This window comes from Rhinopithecus bieti, unplaced genomic scaffold (assembly GCF_001698545.2).
Source record: "Rhinopithecus bieti isolate Rb0 unplaced genomic scaffold, ASM169854v2 scaffold_19482, whole genome shotgun sequence".
NCBI lineage: Eukaryota > Metazoa > Chordata > Mammalia > Primates > Cercopithecidae > Rhinopithecus > Rhinopithecus bieti.
In genome coordinates this window covers 3,934,695-3,949,455 of record NW_016809768.1, presented here as the reverse complement: position 1 = coordinate 3,949,455, position 14,761 = coordinate 3,934,695, and positions in this window count along the sequence as shown.

The window sequence follows — 14,761 nt, the reverse complement described above, 5'->3', positions numbered from 1 at the left end:
TTGCCTGGTTGTTGTTTTTTGTTTTTTGTTTTTTTTTTAAAGTAACATTAACTATGAAATTTTTCTCTTCCCATCGAAGAGATGGGACTCTCTTCTGGAGAGAGAGAATAGTAGCAAACAAATACTAGGTCTGGAATATTAGATCCTTGCTTAGCTACAGTCATTGGCCCAGGAGAGTGCTGGGCTGTGTAAGGGGTACTGGCATCGGAACTGTCTCTTGTGTTTTAGAAATGTGTCCTTTGGGGTTGTGGCAGCCAATTTCGATTTATGTTTACAACATAAATGTATATTGAACTTTACTAAATGTCTTGGAATTATCTCATTTTGTTCTTCCTTGATAAATAAAAGAAACTAATAAGATTGGTATTAGCTAAGGATTTTAGGAGTTGAGGACTCTGGAAGTGACTGGTGTATTTCAGGTCAGTTTACAATGGTTGTAAATTTCTTGTTATTAGAAAGGCAAGCAGCTCAGTGTCAGAAGAGTTCTGTCTTTCTCTTTATGTTTGATTTTTTTTTTTTTTTAAATGGAGTCTCGCTCTGTCGCCCAGGCTGGAGTGCAGCGGCGCGATCTCGGCTCACGGCAAGCTCTGCCTCCCGGGTTCATGCCATTCTCCCGCCTCAGCCTCTCGAGTAGATGGGACTACAGGTGCCGCCACCGTGCCCGGCTAGTTTTTTTGTATTTTTAGTAGACATGGGATTTCACCGTGTTAGCCAGGATGGTCTCGATCTGACCTCGTGATCTGCTTGCCTCGGCCTCCCAAAGTGCTGGGATTACAGGCGTGAGCCACCGCGCCCGGCCTGTGTCTGATTTTAATTTTGAAAATTCATCTATGGAGCTCGGGGGACTTTCAGGACAGTGAAACTGCTCTGTATGATACTGAAATGGGAGATGCATGACATTATGCACTGTGGAAACCCAGAGGATGTGCAATGCAGAGTGCACACCCTAATGCGCCACACTCATGCCAGATGTTAATGGTAGAGGAAATTCTGTGGTGTGAGGTTTAGGGTGGGGAAAGGGGGTATCTGAGAACTCACTGTGTTTTCTGTTCAACTTTTTAAGAAACCTAACTCTGGTCTAAAAAATAAAGTTTATTAATAAAAGAATTATCTGGTGCCTTAGGAATAAGAGGTATCACAGTCGTCATTGTCCCCATGAAAATACCCTTGTTGCTTCTTTTCCTCCAGGTTTCTCAGTCTAGGGAATCAATAGCAAAGTGAGCTTTCTGTCAAAACAGGTATTGCCAGGAAGCGGTCCAGAGGACTGGGGCTTTTGTTCTCCAAGCCACTTACTTAGAAATGTGCTCCAAATTGGTTCCATTCCTGGAGCTAGGCCTGCTTTGGGGCTGATTGAGCAGTGAAAGAATTTGAGGATGTGAGAATCCCCCAAACCAATCACAGTCTCCTGCTAGGACTGAAGCCCACGTGCGTTACCAGGGCAGTGGCTGAACCCTTGAAAACATCATGAACCCTTGAAAACTATTTCCTGGAGGATGCATGACACACTAAGCCATTATCAGTCATTTGTGCCTGGGTGTAGATGTGGCTATTTAATTCTGCTCCATAGCAAACTGCTTTACTCATTACAGCTTTTAAATGTCTGATAAGGCTAGTCCCTATCTCACCCAAATTCTTCTATAATTTTTCCAGAACTTTCCTGAATATTTTCATATGCTTATTTTATTTCAACTGTAGGATCAACTTGTCAGGTTATGAAGAAAACTCTGATAGCATTTCAAATCAAATTAATTACATCAAATTTACAAATTAAGTTAGAAAAACATGACATCTTTGGATTTTTGAGTTTTGCTCCATAAGACTAAAATATACGTTTCCATGTGCTAAAGTCTTCCTTTATGCCCCTCTGGAGATTAAGAATTTTCTCATATGTGTTCTGCATATTTCCCTTAAGATTTATTTATTGCTATAATTCTTTTCATTGCTGTTATAAATGGGATCTTTTGTCATATTTCATAATATAAAATTGACTAACATATATTAAGATTTTGGCCTCTCTTCCTGCTGACTTTTCATATTGTTACTAATAGATTTTCAGCTGACACTCTTGAATATTCCATGTATTACAGCCATAACTTTTTCAAATCATATTAATTTTGCCTTCTTTTCATTTTTTAAACGTTCTTTCTTTTTCCTATTTTCTTTGATGAGTCTATTTCAACAGGACTAAATGCCAGAGTGATGATAGACTCCTCTGCGTCCCCTTCCTTACTTTGACAGCATTCTAAAAAGCACTTTAGTGTTTCACCGTGGACAATGCTGACGTCAGTTTCGGTGTAAGAGGGTCTATATTTTTAAGCACATTAAAGTTGCATCTGTTCTTCCACTATTAAAAGCTTACAACATAAATGTATATTTAACTTTACTAAATGTCTTGAAATAATCTCATTTTGTTCTTCCTTGATTAAAAAAAAGTAGAATGAATTGTTAACAAATCACTTTATCGAACCATCTTTGCTTTCTTGAGACAACCTCACTTGGTCATGGTTTACCACTCTGTAAATACGCCGCTGTTTCATTCAGGTTGTTTATACTAAGCTCCCTAAGTGGGAACCGACTGTAGTTTATTCTATGCTGTCTTTGTTTGGTTTTGGTGTCCGGGTTGTGAAGTCCGTTCCATCTCTATGGTCTCTCCACGGCATCGCCTCCTGTCCCAACAACCTCCAACACTCTGGTCTAGTAAAGGACCTATCTTTAAACATCCACGGAGGGCAGGTGTGATTTTTCTTTATGGTCTGAATAGAATATTAACTGTATATAAAGTAATATATATTAATTTACATATTTTTGTAATCTGTCAATCTTTGAATTCAGCAACCTTTCCCAAGTCTTTTCTTCCACTTTCTTCTGGAAAGTTGGCAAAATACTCTTCATTTTTATTTCACTTTCTTCTGGAGAGAGAGGATAGTAGCAAACAAATACTAGGCATGGAATGTTAGATCCTTGCTTAGCCACAGTCATTGGCCCAGGAGAGTGCTGGGGTGTGTAAGGGGTACTGGCATCGGAACTGTCTCATGTGTTTTAGAAAGGTGTCCTTTGGGATTGTGACAGGCAATTCCATCATTAACCTGGCTACCAGGCCCCAGCTCAGTGTATGCCTTCTCAGAACACTGCCTTTCCTTGGGCATTAGCAGACCAGTAGGAATAGAAATACACATAGTGGGGAACATGGCTGTCGGCAGCAACAGAGACGTCATGGAAGATGCAGATGGAGGCTGTGGGACCCACATACTCTGCACACTCAGCTGAGCCTGTTTCTGAAAACAAACATGATCTACTTCCTTCAGACTGGAATCCATGTGCGTCATTAATTTTCTGTTAAACAAAGAGAACTGTGGCTTTTTTTGAGTGGAGCACACCTGTCCCCACATGTGGGATTGCAGAATGTGGTCACTGCCAGGATTCCCTCTCAGCTCTCACCTCTGTAGAAATCCCAGCACAAAACAGTGGAAAGCCCCTCTTTTAAAATGTCTGGGTGCCACTGCAAGGCTTGCAGCAGAACAATTTTGGCCTCTCTCCAGAGGCGGGTGTGACCGGAGCCAACTTGTCTGGAGTGACTTTTTCACTATGAAACTATCAGCAGCACGGACGAGCAAAACAATGTTGCATTATTTAGAGCCCCTGTGAATGTGCACACCTTTTATAAGTGGACTGTGTTTACCCTCCTGTCCCTTCACAGCTGGGATTAAAAATTGCCAGAGTTCAAATATTTAATGTTCTGTCTTGTTTTCTACCCTTGGAATGTTTCAGTGTCGCCTGACTTGTTGCCAACACGTACACCACATTGTTCCTCCCTTGCCCAGGTTACCGCGTGTATGAGAAGCTGGACAGTCAGTTCTTGTCACCTTTGGTGATGTGTCAGCCTGAAAGTCAGCTGGTGCCCTCCTCAAGTTTGGAGGCAGCTTCCTAGGGCTATTCTGATCCATGTTATTTTTCTTTCCAGGTTGCGACAAGGGATTTAATTTTGATCATGAGAATAATTTTATATTGCATTTCATAATATGTTGTTTCATTTCTTCAGTGATTTTGGAATGTTAGTAGACACAAAAGGATGTATGTAAGAGAAGAGGGAAAGGGGCAGGTTATGAATTACTCTATAGAATGTTATGTACTGCAAATATGACAAATTCTATCTTTCTTTCTTGCTCAAGACCCCTGTCAGATCAGACTGCTTGGCAAGAGGAAGAATTTGAGTGAGAAAGTGGTGCTTCCAGATATTTAGCAGACCAAGCTGAGGCCTGATGTCTAAACACAGGCTGCGAGTGGCACTGCATAGTTAGGGGCCCAGCTACAGTTGCTGTGGGAGTAGCTGGGGCCGCTGGTCCAAGGAACACATGAAATCTCTAACTGGGGTGAGCTGTAGGGAGCGTCCAGGATTAGACAGGGACAAGGGAACAATGGCAGGGTCTTAGTCTGCTTGGGCAGCAATCACAAGATACTATAGACTGGGATGCTTAAACAACAGACATTTATGGCTCTCACAGTCCTAGAGGCCAGGAAATCCAGCACCAAGGTGCCAGCAGATTTGGTTCCTGGTGAGTGCCTTCTTTCTGGCTAGTGGCTGACTTCTCACTGTGCACTCGCAGTGGAGAGAGAATGAACTCTGACCCCTCTTCCTCTTCTTATAAGGATACCCACCAATCCCATCATGGAGCCACACCCTCAGGACTTCACCTAAACCTCATCTCCAAATAATCCCCATCCTATCGGGGATTAGAGCTTCAACATATGAATTTTGAGGGGGAGACAAAAATTCAGTCCATAACAGTCATGGAGCATCAGACACACCAGAGCTGTTACACACTCCACTGACCACGGGAGCTCTGAGAGCTGGGGTCACATATTTAGCTGCTGACCAACTTCACCCCCACTTTCCTGATCCAGTGCTAGCCAATTCCCCAGATCAGCAGGAGTGTGTCTGCTGCATCTCTGGACTCTCACAGTTGCTACAGTCCCAGTTCAGCCCCCCAAGATCACCCTGCCAAAGGACTCCCCAGGGTAAGAACCAGTCTTCCTGGAGGTACCAACAGGCAGAGAAAGAGAAACCTCCTCAACCTGCTCATTCTTATTGATTTTCCAACCACGTTTATTTCCACAGAACAGCAATAGGTCAGTGACAGAAGCCACAGTCTGAGACCTACAGATTTCTCAAACGCACATATATGAGTTTGCATAAGTACCCCCAAACCCACCTTTTCTTGTTCCCTCTTTCGATTCCACCTTCACCTGTGCCCTCCACCACACCAGGATATTCTGTACCACCCCTGAGTGGGGCCCCAGAGCTGACCTCTTCCTTGCCCAGCTCAAGTCTGTACATCTCCCTCCTGGTATTTTTGTGCCCTTATAATGTAGGACGTGGTTTGGGTCCCAAATGTCTGTGATGGATTCCCATGTTTTCCTTCCTTGGTAGTAGATTGCTTTGGCTATTATTCTTTTATGATCCAATTTATGCAAAGTGTCAAGCATTTATTTTCTTAACTTTCTTAAGTTAGTAATAAAATGAGCTGAATATCTCCCTTCACTGTCCATTATTGTTTTGTGCTATTTGTTGTGCAGACCTTTATTTCAAATGCTGTCTACTCATTTCTACATCCTATTTGAACGTGACTATATTAATATATTTAATGGTCAGTTTCTCAATCAATATTTTACTTGCTAATAGGCTCACCCTGACTGAACCCTTGGACTATTGACTGGGAGGAAATCCCTTTCATAAAAATAAAAATCTTGAATTTTCTTATCCATCACATAAGATGCTTAGAAGTCTCCAGTCTGTCTTAACAGAAAGTAAAAGCTGAACAAACTGAAAAATCAAGATTTTTAGATTCTTACATTCTTAGGCTTGTCAGAGAAGTTAGGTCACAGGACAAACTGCTGATCTTAAAGTTGGAGAGATAGACGGGTGAATACAGAGAGTCACAACTTTCCAGAGCAGAAATCTACAAGCATAAGCCTCTGGGGAAACAAGGCCAGGGTAGGGAAAGCTGAGCTGTAATTGATGAATTGCTGAAGGCTCAGGATGGACAGGTCTGAGTTTGAAAAACTCCAGGGGATGCACTCAAAGGAAGTCTCCACACATTTATGTTTCACCCTGAGATGCTCTACCATCCTCACCGTGAACATTGGAGAAAAAAACCCCCAGGAATCATGTTTACCTTTCAATAAAAAAATTACAAAACATACTAAAAGGGAAAAAACCTTACAGTTTGAAGAGACTGAACAAATATCAGAACCAGAGTCAGATATGACAGGAATTTTGGAATTTTCAGTATAGGAATAATTTTCGAACTCCAAAACTATGATTAATATGCTAAGGGCTTTAATGAAAAAAATAGACAATATCCAAGAGCAGATGGATAATGTAAGCAGAGAGATACATATTCTAAGACAAAATTTAAAAGAAAGGCTAGAGATTAAAAATATTGAAAGAGAAATGAAGAATGCTGTTGATGGGCTCGTTAGTAGACTGGACATAGACACGGAAAGAATCTCCAAGCTTGAGGATATGTCAATAGAAATTTCCAAAACTGGAAAGCAAAGAAAAAAATGACCAATCCCACCCCCCATCCCCAACCAAAAACAAAACCAAACAAATAACAGAGCAGAATATCCCAAAACTGTGAGATGACTATAAAAAGCATAACATATGTGTAATGGGGATACTAGAAGGCAAAGAAAGAGGGGAAGAAACAAAGCAATGTTTGAAGCAACAATGACTGATAGTTTCCCCAAACTAATGTCAGACGCCCAAACTACAGATCCAGGAAGCCCAAAAAACACCAAGCAGGATAAACGCCCAAAAGAAATACACCTGGGCCAGGCACATCATATTCAAACTTCAGAAAAATCAAAGATAAAGAGAATGTCCTGAAAGAAGCCAGAAGAAGAAAACAACTTACTTATAGAGAGGCAAAGATAACAATGACATGTGACGTTTTCTCAGAAACCACGCAAGCAGGGAGGGAGTGGAGTGAAATATCTGCAATGTTGAGAGAAGAAACCCACTTCTTTGCGCTGCATGTAATTATCCTTCTTACCTGAAGGAGAAATAAGAACATTCTTAGACAAAAATTGAGAGAATTTGTTGCCAGTAGGCCTGCCTTTGAAAGAAGTGTTAAGAGAAGTTGTTTGATGAGAAGGAAAATGTTATAGGTCAGAAACTTGTATCAACATTAAGAAATGAAGAGCATTGGAGAAGGAATAAGTGTTATTGTTCTTATTCTTATTTGATCTAACAGATAATAGTTTGTTCAGAATAACAATAGCTACATTGTGTTCTTATATATATAATATGTTTATGCATAAATGAAATAAATGGCAACAATGATACAAGGAAGAAGAGGGATAAATTAGGAATATTTTGTTATTGTAAGGTACTTGCACTACCCATGAAATGGCAAAGTGTTATTTAAAAGTGGACTTGGATTAGTTGTAATGTGTGTTGGAAACTCTGAGGTAGTCACTAAAAAGAGTACAGAAAGAAAAAAAAAAATATACTAACAATGAAGAGAAAATAGCATCATATAAAACGCTCAATTGAAATAAAAGGCAGAAACAGTGTAGAAGACAAAAATAAGAGCAAAGAACAAGTGCAACAAACAAAATAGTAACAAGTTTGGTAGATATTAGTCCAATGATCTCAATAATCACTTTAAACATCAATTTCCTAAATATTAGATTGATGCAAAAGTAATTGTGGGTTTTGCTGTTACTTTTTTTTTTTTTTTTTTTTTTTTTTTTTTTTTTTTGAGCTGGAGTCTCACTCTGTCGCCAGGCTGGAGTGTAGTGGCGTGATCTCAACTCACTGCAACCTCCGACTCCCGGGTTCAAGCAATTCTCCTGCCTCAGCCTCCTGAGTAGCTGGGATTATAGGCATGCACCACCATGCCCAGCTAATTTTTGTATTTTTAGTAGAGATGGGGTTTCACCATGTTGACCAGGTTGGTCTCGATCTCCTGACCTTGTGATCTGCCCACCTCAGCCTCCCAAAGTGTTGGGATTACAGGTGTGAGCCACCGCGCCTGGCCTGCTATTACTTTTAATTGCAAAAACTGCAATTACTTTTACACCAACCTAATACATCGATTAAAGACAGAGGTTGTTTCAATGGATCAAAATATGACCCAACATCTTGTCTTAAAAAAGCCCACTTGAAATATAAAGACACATAAAAGTAAAGCTATGGAAAAGGATATATCATACTAACACTAATCAAAAGAAAGGAGGAATAGTTGTATTCATTTCAGACAGAGCAGAATTCAGAGCGAGGAAAGTTATCAGAGTTAAAGAGGATGATTATATAATGATGAAGGAGTTAATACTCCAAGAAAACAACAATCATTAACGTGTATGTGCCTAATAAAAGAGCATCAAAATATGTGAGAGAAAAACCAATAATACTGCTTGGAGAAATAGATGAATCCACTATTATAGTTGGAGATTTTAACATTCTTCTATCAGAGATGACAGATGCAGCAGGCAGAAAATCACGAAGGACATAGTTGCACTCAATAGCACCATCAATCAACTGGATGTAATTCACATCTACAGACTACTTCATCTAACAACAGCATATTACACATTCTTCTCAAGCTCATATGGAATATTCACCAAGATGTAGCACATTGTGAGCCGTAACACACCTTAACAAATTTGAAAGGATAGAAATCATACAATGTCTGCTTTCATACCACAGGGGAATTAAGTTAGAAATTAGTACAGAAAGATAGTTGAAAAATTCCCCAATACTTAGAGATTAAACAACATACTTTAAAGTCACAAATGGGTCAAAGAAAATCTTAAGGGAAATTACAAAAAAAAATTGAACTGAATTAAAATGAAAATACAACTTAATTTGTGGTGTGCTAGAAAAGCAGTGCTTAGGGGAATTTTTTTTAGCATTGAATGCATGTGAAAAAGAGGAAAGAAGATCTGAAATCAATAGTCTAAGTTTACACTTTAGGAAACTAGTAAAAGAAGAGAAAATTAATTCCAAAGTAAGCAGAAGAAATATAATAAATATTGGCACAGAAATCAGTGAAACTGAAGATAGGAACTCAACAGAGAAAAGCCAATAAAACCAGAAGCTGGTTCTTTGAAAAGATTAATAAAATTTATCAGCCTCTAGCCAGGATAACAAAGAAAACAAAAAAGAAAAGAAAGAAAAGAAAAAAAACAGAAAAGAGGTAACACAAATTACTAATATCACAATAAAAGAAGGAACATCGCTACAGATCTCATGGACACTAAAAGAACAATAAAGGAACGCTATGAATAAATCTAAGTCCACAAATTTGATAACCTAGATGAAACAAACTAATTCCTTAGAGGATACAATTTGCCAAAACTTACACATTAAAAAATAGACAATTGGAATAAGCCTATACCTTTAAAGAAATAGAATCAGTAATGAATAACCTTCCAAAGAGAATGCTCAAAGCCCAGACGGGTTCACTGGTGAATTCTACCAAACATTTAAGGAAGAAATTATACCAGTTCTCTACAGTCTGTTCTAGAAGTTAGAAGCAAAGAAAATGCTTCCTAATTCTATGAGGCCAACATTAACTTAAAACCAAAACCAAACAAAGAGGTTACAAGAAAATAAAAAATATATAGACCAATATCGCTCTTGATCATAGATGCAAAAATTCTCAACAAAATATTAACAAATCAAATATAATAATGTATAATCAGAATTATTCAAAACCATCCCAATAAAGATCCAAGGAAGGTATTTTGTGATATCAATACTGATTCTAAAGTGTATATAAAGATGTTGAAAACCCCAAATACAGAAATCAAGAACAATAAGAAAGCCAGAAGAGTGATACTACTCAACTTTAAGATGTAAGTAGAACTCATCAAAGAAGGTATACAAATGGCAAAGGTGTACAAATGGCAAACATGCATATAAAAAAATGCTAAACATCACATGCCATTAAGGAATTGCAAATTAAAACAACAATGTGATACAACTATACATCTACTAGGATGGCCAAAAACCAAAACACAGACAATTCCAAATGCTCCTGAGGATGTGTAATAACAAGAACACTCATTCATTACCGTGGGAATGCAAAATGGTACAGCCACTTTGGAAGACAGTTTGGTGGTTTCTTACAAAGCTGAACATACTTGTACCCTAAGATCAAGCAATCATGTTCCATGGTGTTTACCCAAATGATTTGAAAATGTACACTTGGATATTTACAACAGCTTTATTTATAATTGCCAAAGCCTGGAAGCAACCAAGATGTCCTTCAGTAGATAAATGGATAAACTGTGGCATATCCAGACAATGGAGTATTATTCAGTGCTGAAAAGAAATGGACTATGAAGTCATGAAGACATGGAAAAAAACTTAAATGTATGTTACTAAGCGAAAGAAGCTAATCTGAAAAGACTACACACTGTACAATTCCAACTATATGACATTTTGGAAAATGCAAAGCTATGGAGACAGTCGAAAGATTGGTGGTTGTGAAGGGTTGGGGATAGGAAGGGATGGATAGTTGGAGCACTGGGAATTTTTAGGGCAGTGAAACTATTCTGTATGATACTATATTGGTGGGAAAATGTCATTATACATTTGTCCAAACCCACAAAATGCACAATATTAAGAGTAAACCCTAATGAAACTATAGATTTGGGGTGACGATGTGTCAATGCATGTTCATCAGTTGTAACAAATGCAGCACTGTGGTGTGGGATGCTGATCATGAGAGAGGCTGAGCATGTGTGGTAGCAGGGAGTATACGGGAACTCTGTCCTTTCTACTCAGTTTGACCGTGAACCTAAAACTTCTCTGAAAATTAAAGTTTATTAATTTTCAAAGAAGGAGCCTGACCCAATGTCATGATTCATGTAACACATTTGGGGTTGGGGGTTTGGTAGTTATACTTGTATTGGTTTCCTATTGCTGCTAAACAAATTGCCACAAACTTAGTAGATTAACACAATTCAAATGTATTACCTTACAGTCCTGGAAGACAGACATCTGCAATGGGTCTCATTGGGCTAAAATCAAGGTGTTGGCAGGGCTGGTTCCTGCGGGGGCTCCAGGGGAGAATGTTTCCATGTTCTTTCCAGCTTCTAGAGGCCACCTGCATTCCTTGGCTCGTGGTCTCTTCCTCTGTCTTCCCCATATGAAACTCCAGCCTTGGTTTCCATCATCATATGGCCAGCTTTCTCTCAGACTCTGACTCTCTTCTCTCCTTTTTAGAAGAGCTCTTGTGGTTACATTGGGTCCACCTGGGTAATCCAGAATAATCTCCTCATCTCAAGATCCTTAACCTAATAACACCTTTCCCTTTTACCATGTAACGGAACTGTTATGGACTGAATTGTGTCTCCCAAAACCCGTATGTTTAAGTCCTAATCTCCGGTTTCTCAGAATGTGGCTGTATTTGGAGAGAAGGCCTTTAAAGAGGAAATTAAAATAAAACGAGTTCACAGAGGTGGGTCAACATGAGCAGTGTCCTTATAAGAAGATGAGATTAGGACACAGACACACAGAGGAAACATGATGCAAAGATACAGGGAGAAGACAGCCATCGACAAGCCAGGAAGACAGGCCTCAGGACAATCCAAACTTGATGACACTTTGATCTCAGACTTCTAGCCTCCAGAACTGTAAGAAAATAATTTTCTACTGTTTAAGTCACCCAGCCGGTGGTATTTGGTTATGGCAGCCCAAACAAAACGGAAGTAACATATTCACAGATTCTGGGGATGAGGATGTGAACATCTTTGTGGGTGGGGAGGGCATTTTTCAATCTACCACAACCACCACAAACCATCCAAATGGCTGCCACGTGTTGAATGTTGCAGGCCAGGCAGGAACCTTACATGTATTATAGTATTTAATTCTTAAAACAACCCTACTGGGTAGCTACCATCACTATCCCAATTTTACCAATAAGGAAAAGATAGCTTAGAGAAAACTTGTTGCATTGCTAGTAAGAGGCAAAAGCAAGACTTACATTTTAGCTCTCTGGTTTCTGTCTTCTCCCTTCTATTAAAAGAAAAAAAAAAAGAAAAAAACATTGGAATTGCAGTTCTCTGGATAGATATGAAGCAAAGGGGATGACAGCCACACTGCAGGCCTGATGTACCTCTCTGGCTATCAGATGTTGCCAGTGTTTGCTTCTTACACAGCGATTGCAAGCCCCCCTTGCCGTCCTGCCTGCCTTTCTGAAAAACGTGCATTGAGTGGCTGCATAAGGAAATCCAGAGAACTTGGTTCTCTGAGTCTGATGCAGCTACAGAAACTGTGGAGATGTGAGTGTGGAATTATTTTACCCTAAAGGACCCTGTTAAACACTCACACTTTTGCCTAAATCCTAGACCGAAGGCGTGAAGTTTTCAGCTCATGAAATTAGACAAGGAGCTGGGGTTCATTCCAAGTTTCCCTTTGCCCGTGACCCTGGCATTCTTTCTTTTGACATCCAAACAGACACTCCCTTGGCTTCCACTCAACAGAAAATTGGCATCCTGAAAAGCCAAATAAAACCTACCTCAAAAGTGAAAACAAAATTAATGAACAGACAGGAAATCTGAGACTTATTTTTCTCTGAAGTAGGATACGGGGGAGTTAATGGCTTTGTGAATAAACTGGAGGAGGAGGGAGAGAGAAACAAAGCTGGGTTTCCAAGGTTGGTTCCCCAGCTGCTCCGGGCGTGTTGAGCTAGGGGGCACTCGGTGGCAGAGTTTGCTAAGCACCGTGGCTCCGTGGGCTCCCAGGGCCCCAGGCTTGTGACTACGAGAGCAAGGCTTGGTATTTTCTCCAGGTTCCAGTCAATTATCACGGTTAAATTGGAACATGCATGTCCTTCTGTGGACAGAATTGCAGGAGCTGCCGCAGCTTCTTCCAAAATAGAGCTCTCCAGGCTGCTACAGCTGCTGACGTTTTCCTGCGTCTCTCAACCTGCTCTTCCTCTCCTTTCTTCCTGACGTGCCATCTCCCCTCGCCTGCTTCCCCTCGCTCGGACTGGGGCCTGCTGGGACATCACCCAGTCTACCACCCTGGTGTCTCAGAGGATGGGTGAGGTCACTGTTTTCCATTCCAAACCACACCTGGTATTAGGAACATTTCATTTTCATCTCTTCACTGGTTTGCTTCTGTGGGGGCAAAACTCAGATTTCCAAGAAAATGCATTGCATTGTAAAAGGATCCTTCAGATTCAAACAACAACAACAACAACAAAAAATCAATTCACCAAGAATCCCACCACATACATTTTGTGTCTTTTGTGCTCCCTTTAAAATCTGTTGGGGAAATCCTCCCCTGACCAAGAATGGGAATGCTGGCTGACTGTGGCTACTCTCAGATAATTAAAAGCTCTGTGGTCAATTCCAGTGCTAAAATAGACCCACGTCTTTAATTAGGATGATGCCATGTTGCAGGATACATGGGCATAGTGCATATCAGTACAAATGCGTTAGCATATGTCTTCGATACAGCCAGCACTCTAAGCCAACTGTCACATTTCTTGCCTCTTCCTTTCAGTTGCAGTTGCAGCTGAACCTGCGAAGGGGAAAAGGAGGTGGTTCTGTTATCCACCCTCACCCTGCAAGCACAGGCTGGGGACTGGACAGTTTGCAGGGGACTGGGTAGCTTGGTGCCCTGGCCCTGGCAATTGGTAATCTGGTCCTTCCACTCCGGGCTCCTAAGAAATGCCCTGTGCTCCCTTCTGCCTGGAGTTTTTTCCCCTGGGCTCAGAGTGGACCCAGCTCCATTCCAAATATTACCTGCAGCTCCTCGCTCAGCCCCAGGCCAACCTGCAACACACCTGCCCTCCTTCCCTGGGTCTCTTACCCCTCCACACCTCATGCGAACTGACTCAGGGTGACCCCATCTCATCCTAGGTTAAATAGTGTCACCCCAAAATTCATGTGCATGCAGAACCCCAGAAGGTGACATTATTTGGTAATAGGGTCTTTGTAATGAAATTAATGAAGTTTAAATTAGTTAAATTTGTTTAAGATGAAATCATACTAGATTAGAGTGGTTTCTAATCCAATAATGGGTGTCCTTATAAGAAGAGAAAACAGAGATGCCGAGGCAGAGGAAAGAAGGCCATGTGATGATGGAGGCAGGACTGGGGGTGCACGCCCACAAGCCAGAAAACGCCAAGGGGTGTTGGAGCCACCGAGAGCTAGGAGGGAGGCATGGAAGAGATTGCCCTGCAGAACTTCCAAAGGAAGCAACCGTGCCAGCAACCAGATTTCAGACTTTCGACCTCCAGCACTGTGAAAAAATTAATACGTGTTGGTATAAACGCCTGCATTTGAGATAATGTGTTATGGCAGCCCCCGGAAGAGAATACACTGGCTTGCTCCCCACTTGCCCACATGTAGTCCCAGGAAGCACCCATGCATCGTTTGTCCTCATAAACCCTGGAGGCCAGGCTGGTCCTCCAAGCACAGTCCTCTCCTGGCCCTTCCTCCAAAGCCCTTGTACAGCTCTGCTCTGGTCCCTTCACCTCCTGGTGCCAGTTGGATCCCAGGCCTCTGTCCGTTTTCTCCATCTCAGTTTTGGATTGAACACCAGGTATCACTAACTTCCAATGGTCCCCTTGAAGCTCCCTCCAAGGCTATGGCTTAGCACTAGCATCCCCTTCCTTTTTCCCAAGGGTGGGCTTCCACAGCAAGGAAACTATTCTCTCCAGAGATCTCTTCACAGTCTGTTATCCAAAGCCTCCCTCCCTTTGACCCCTTGGCAAATCTGTGGTCCTGCCAAGAG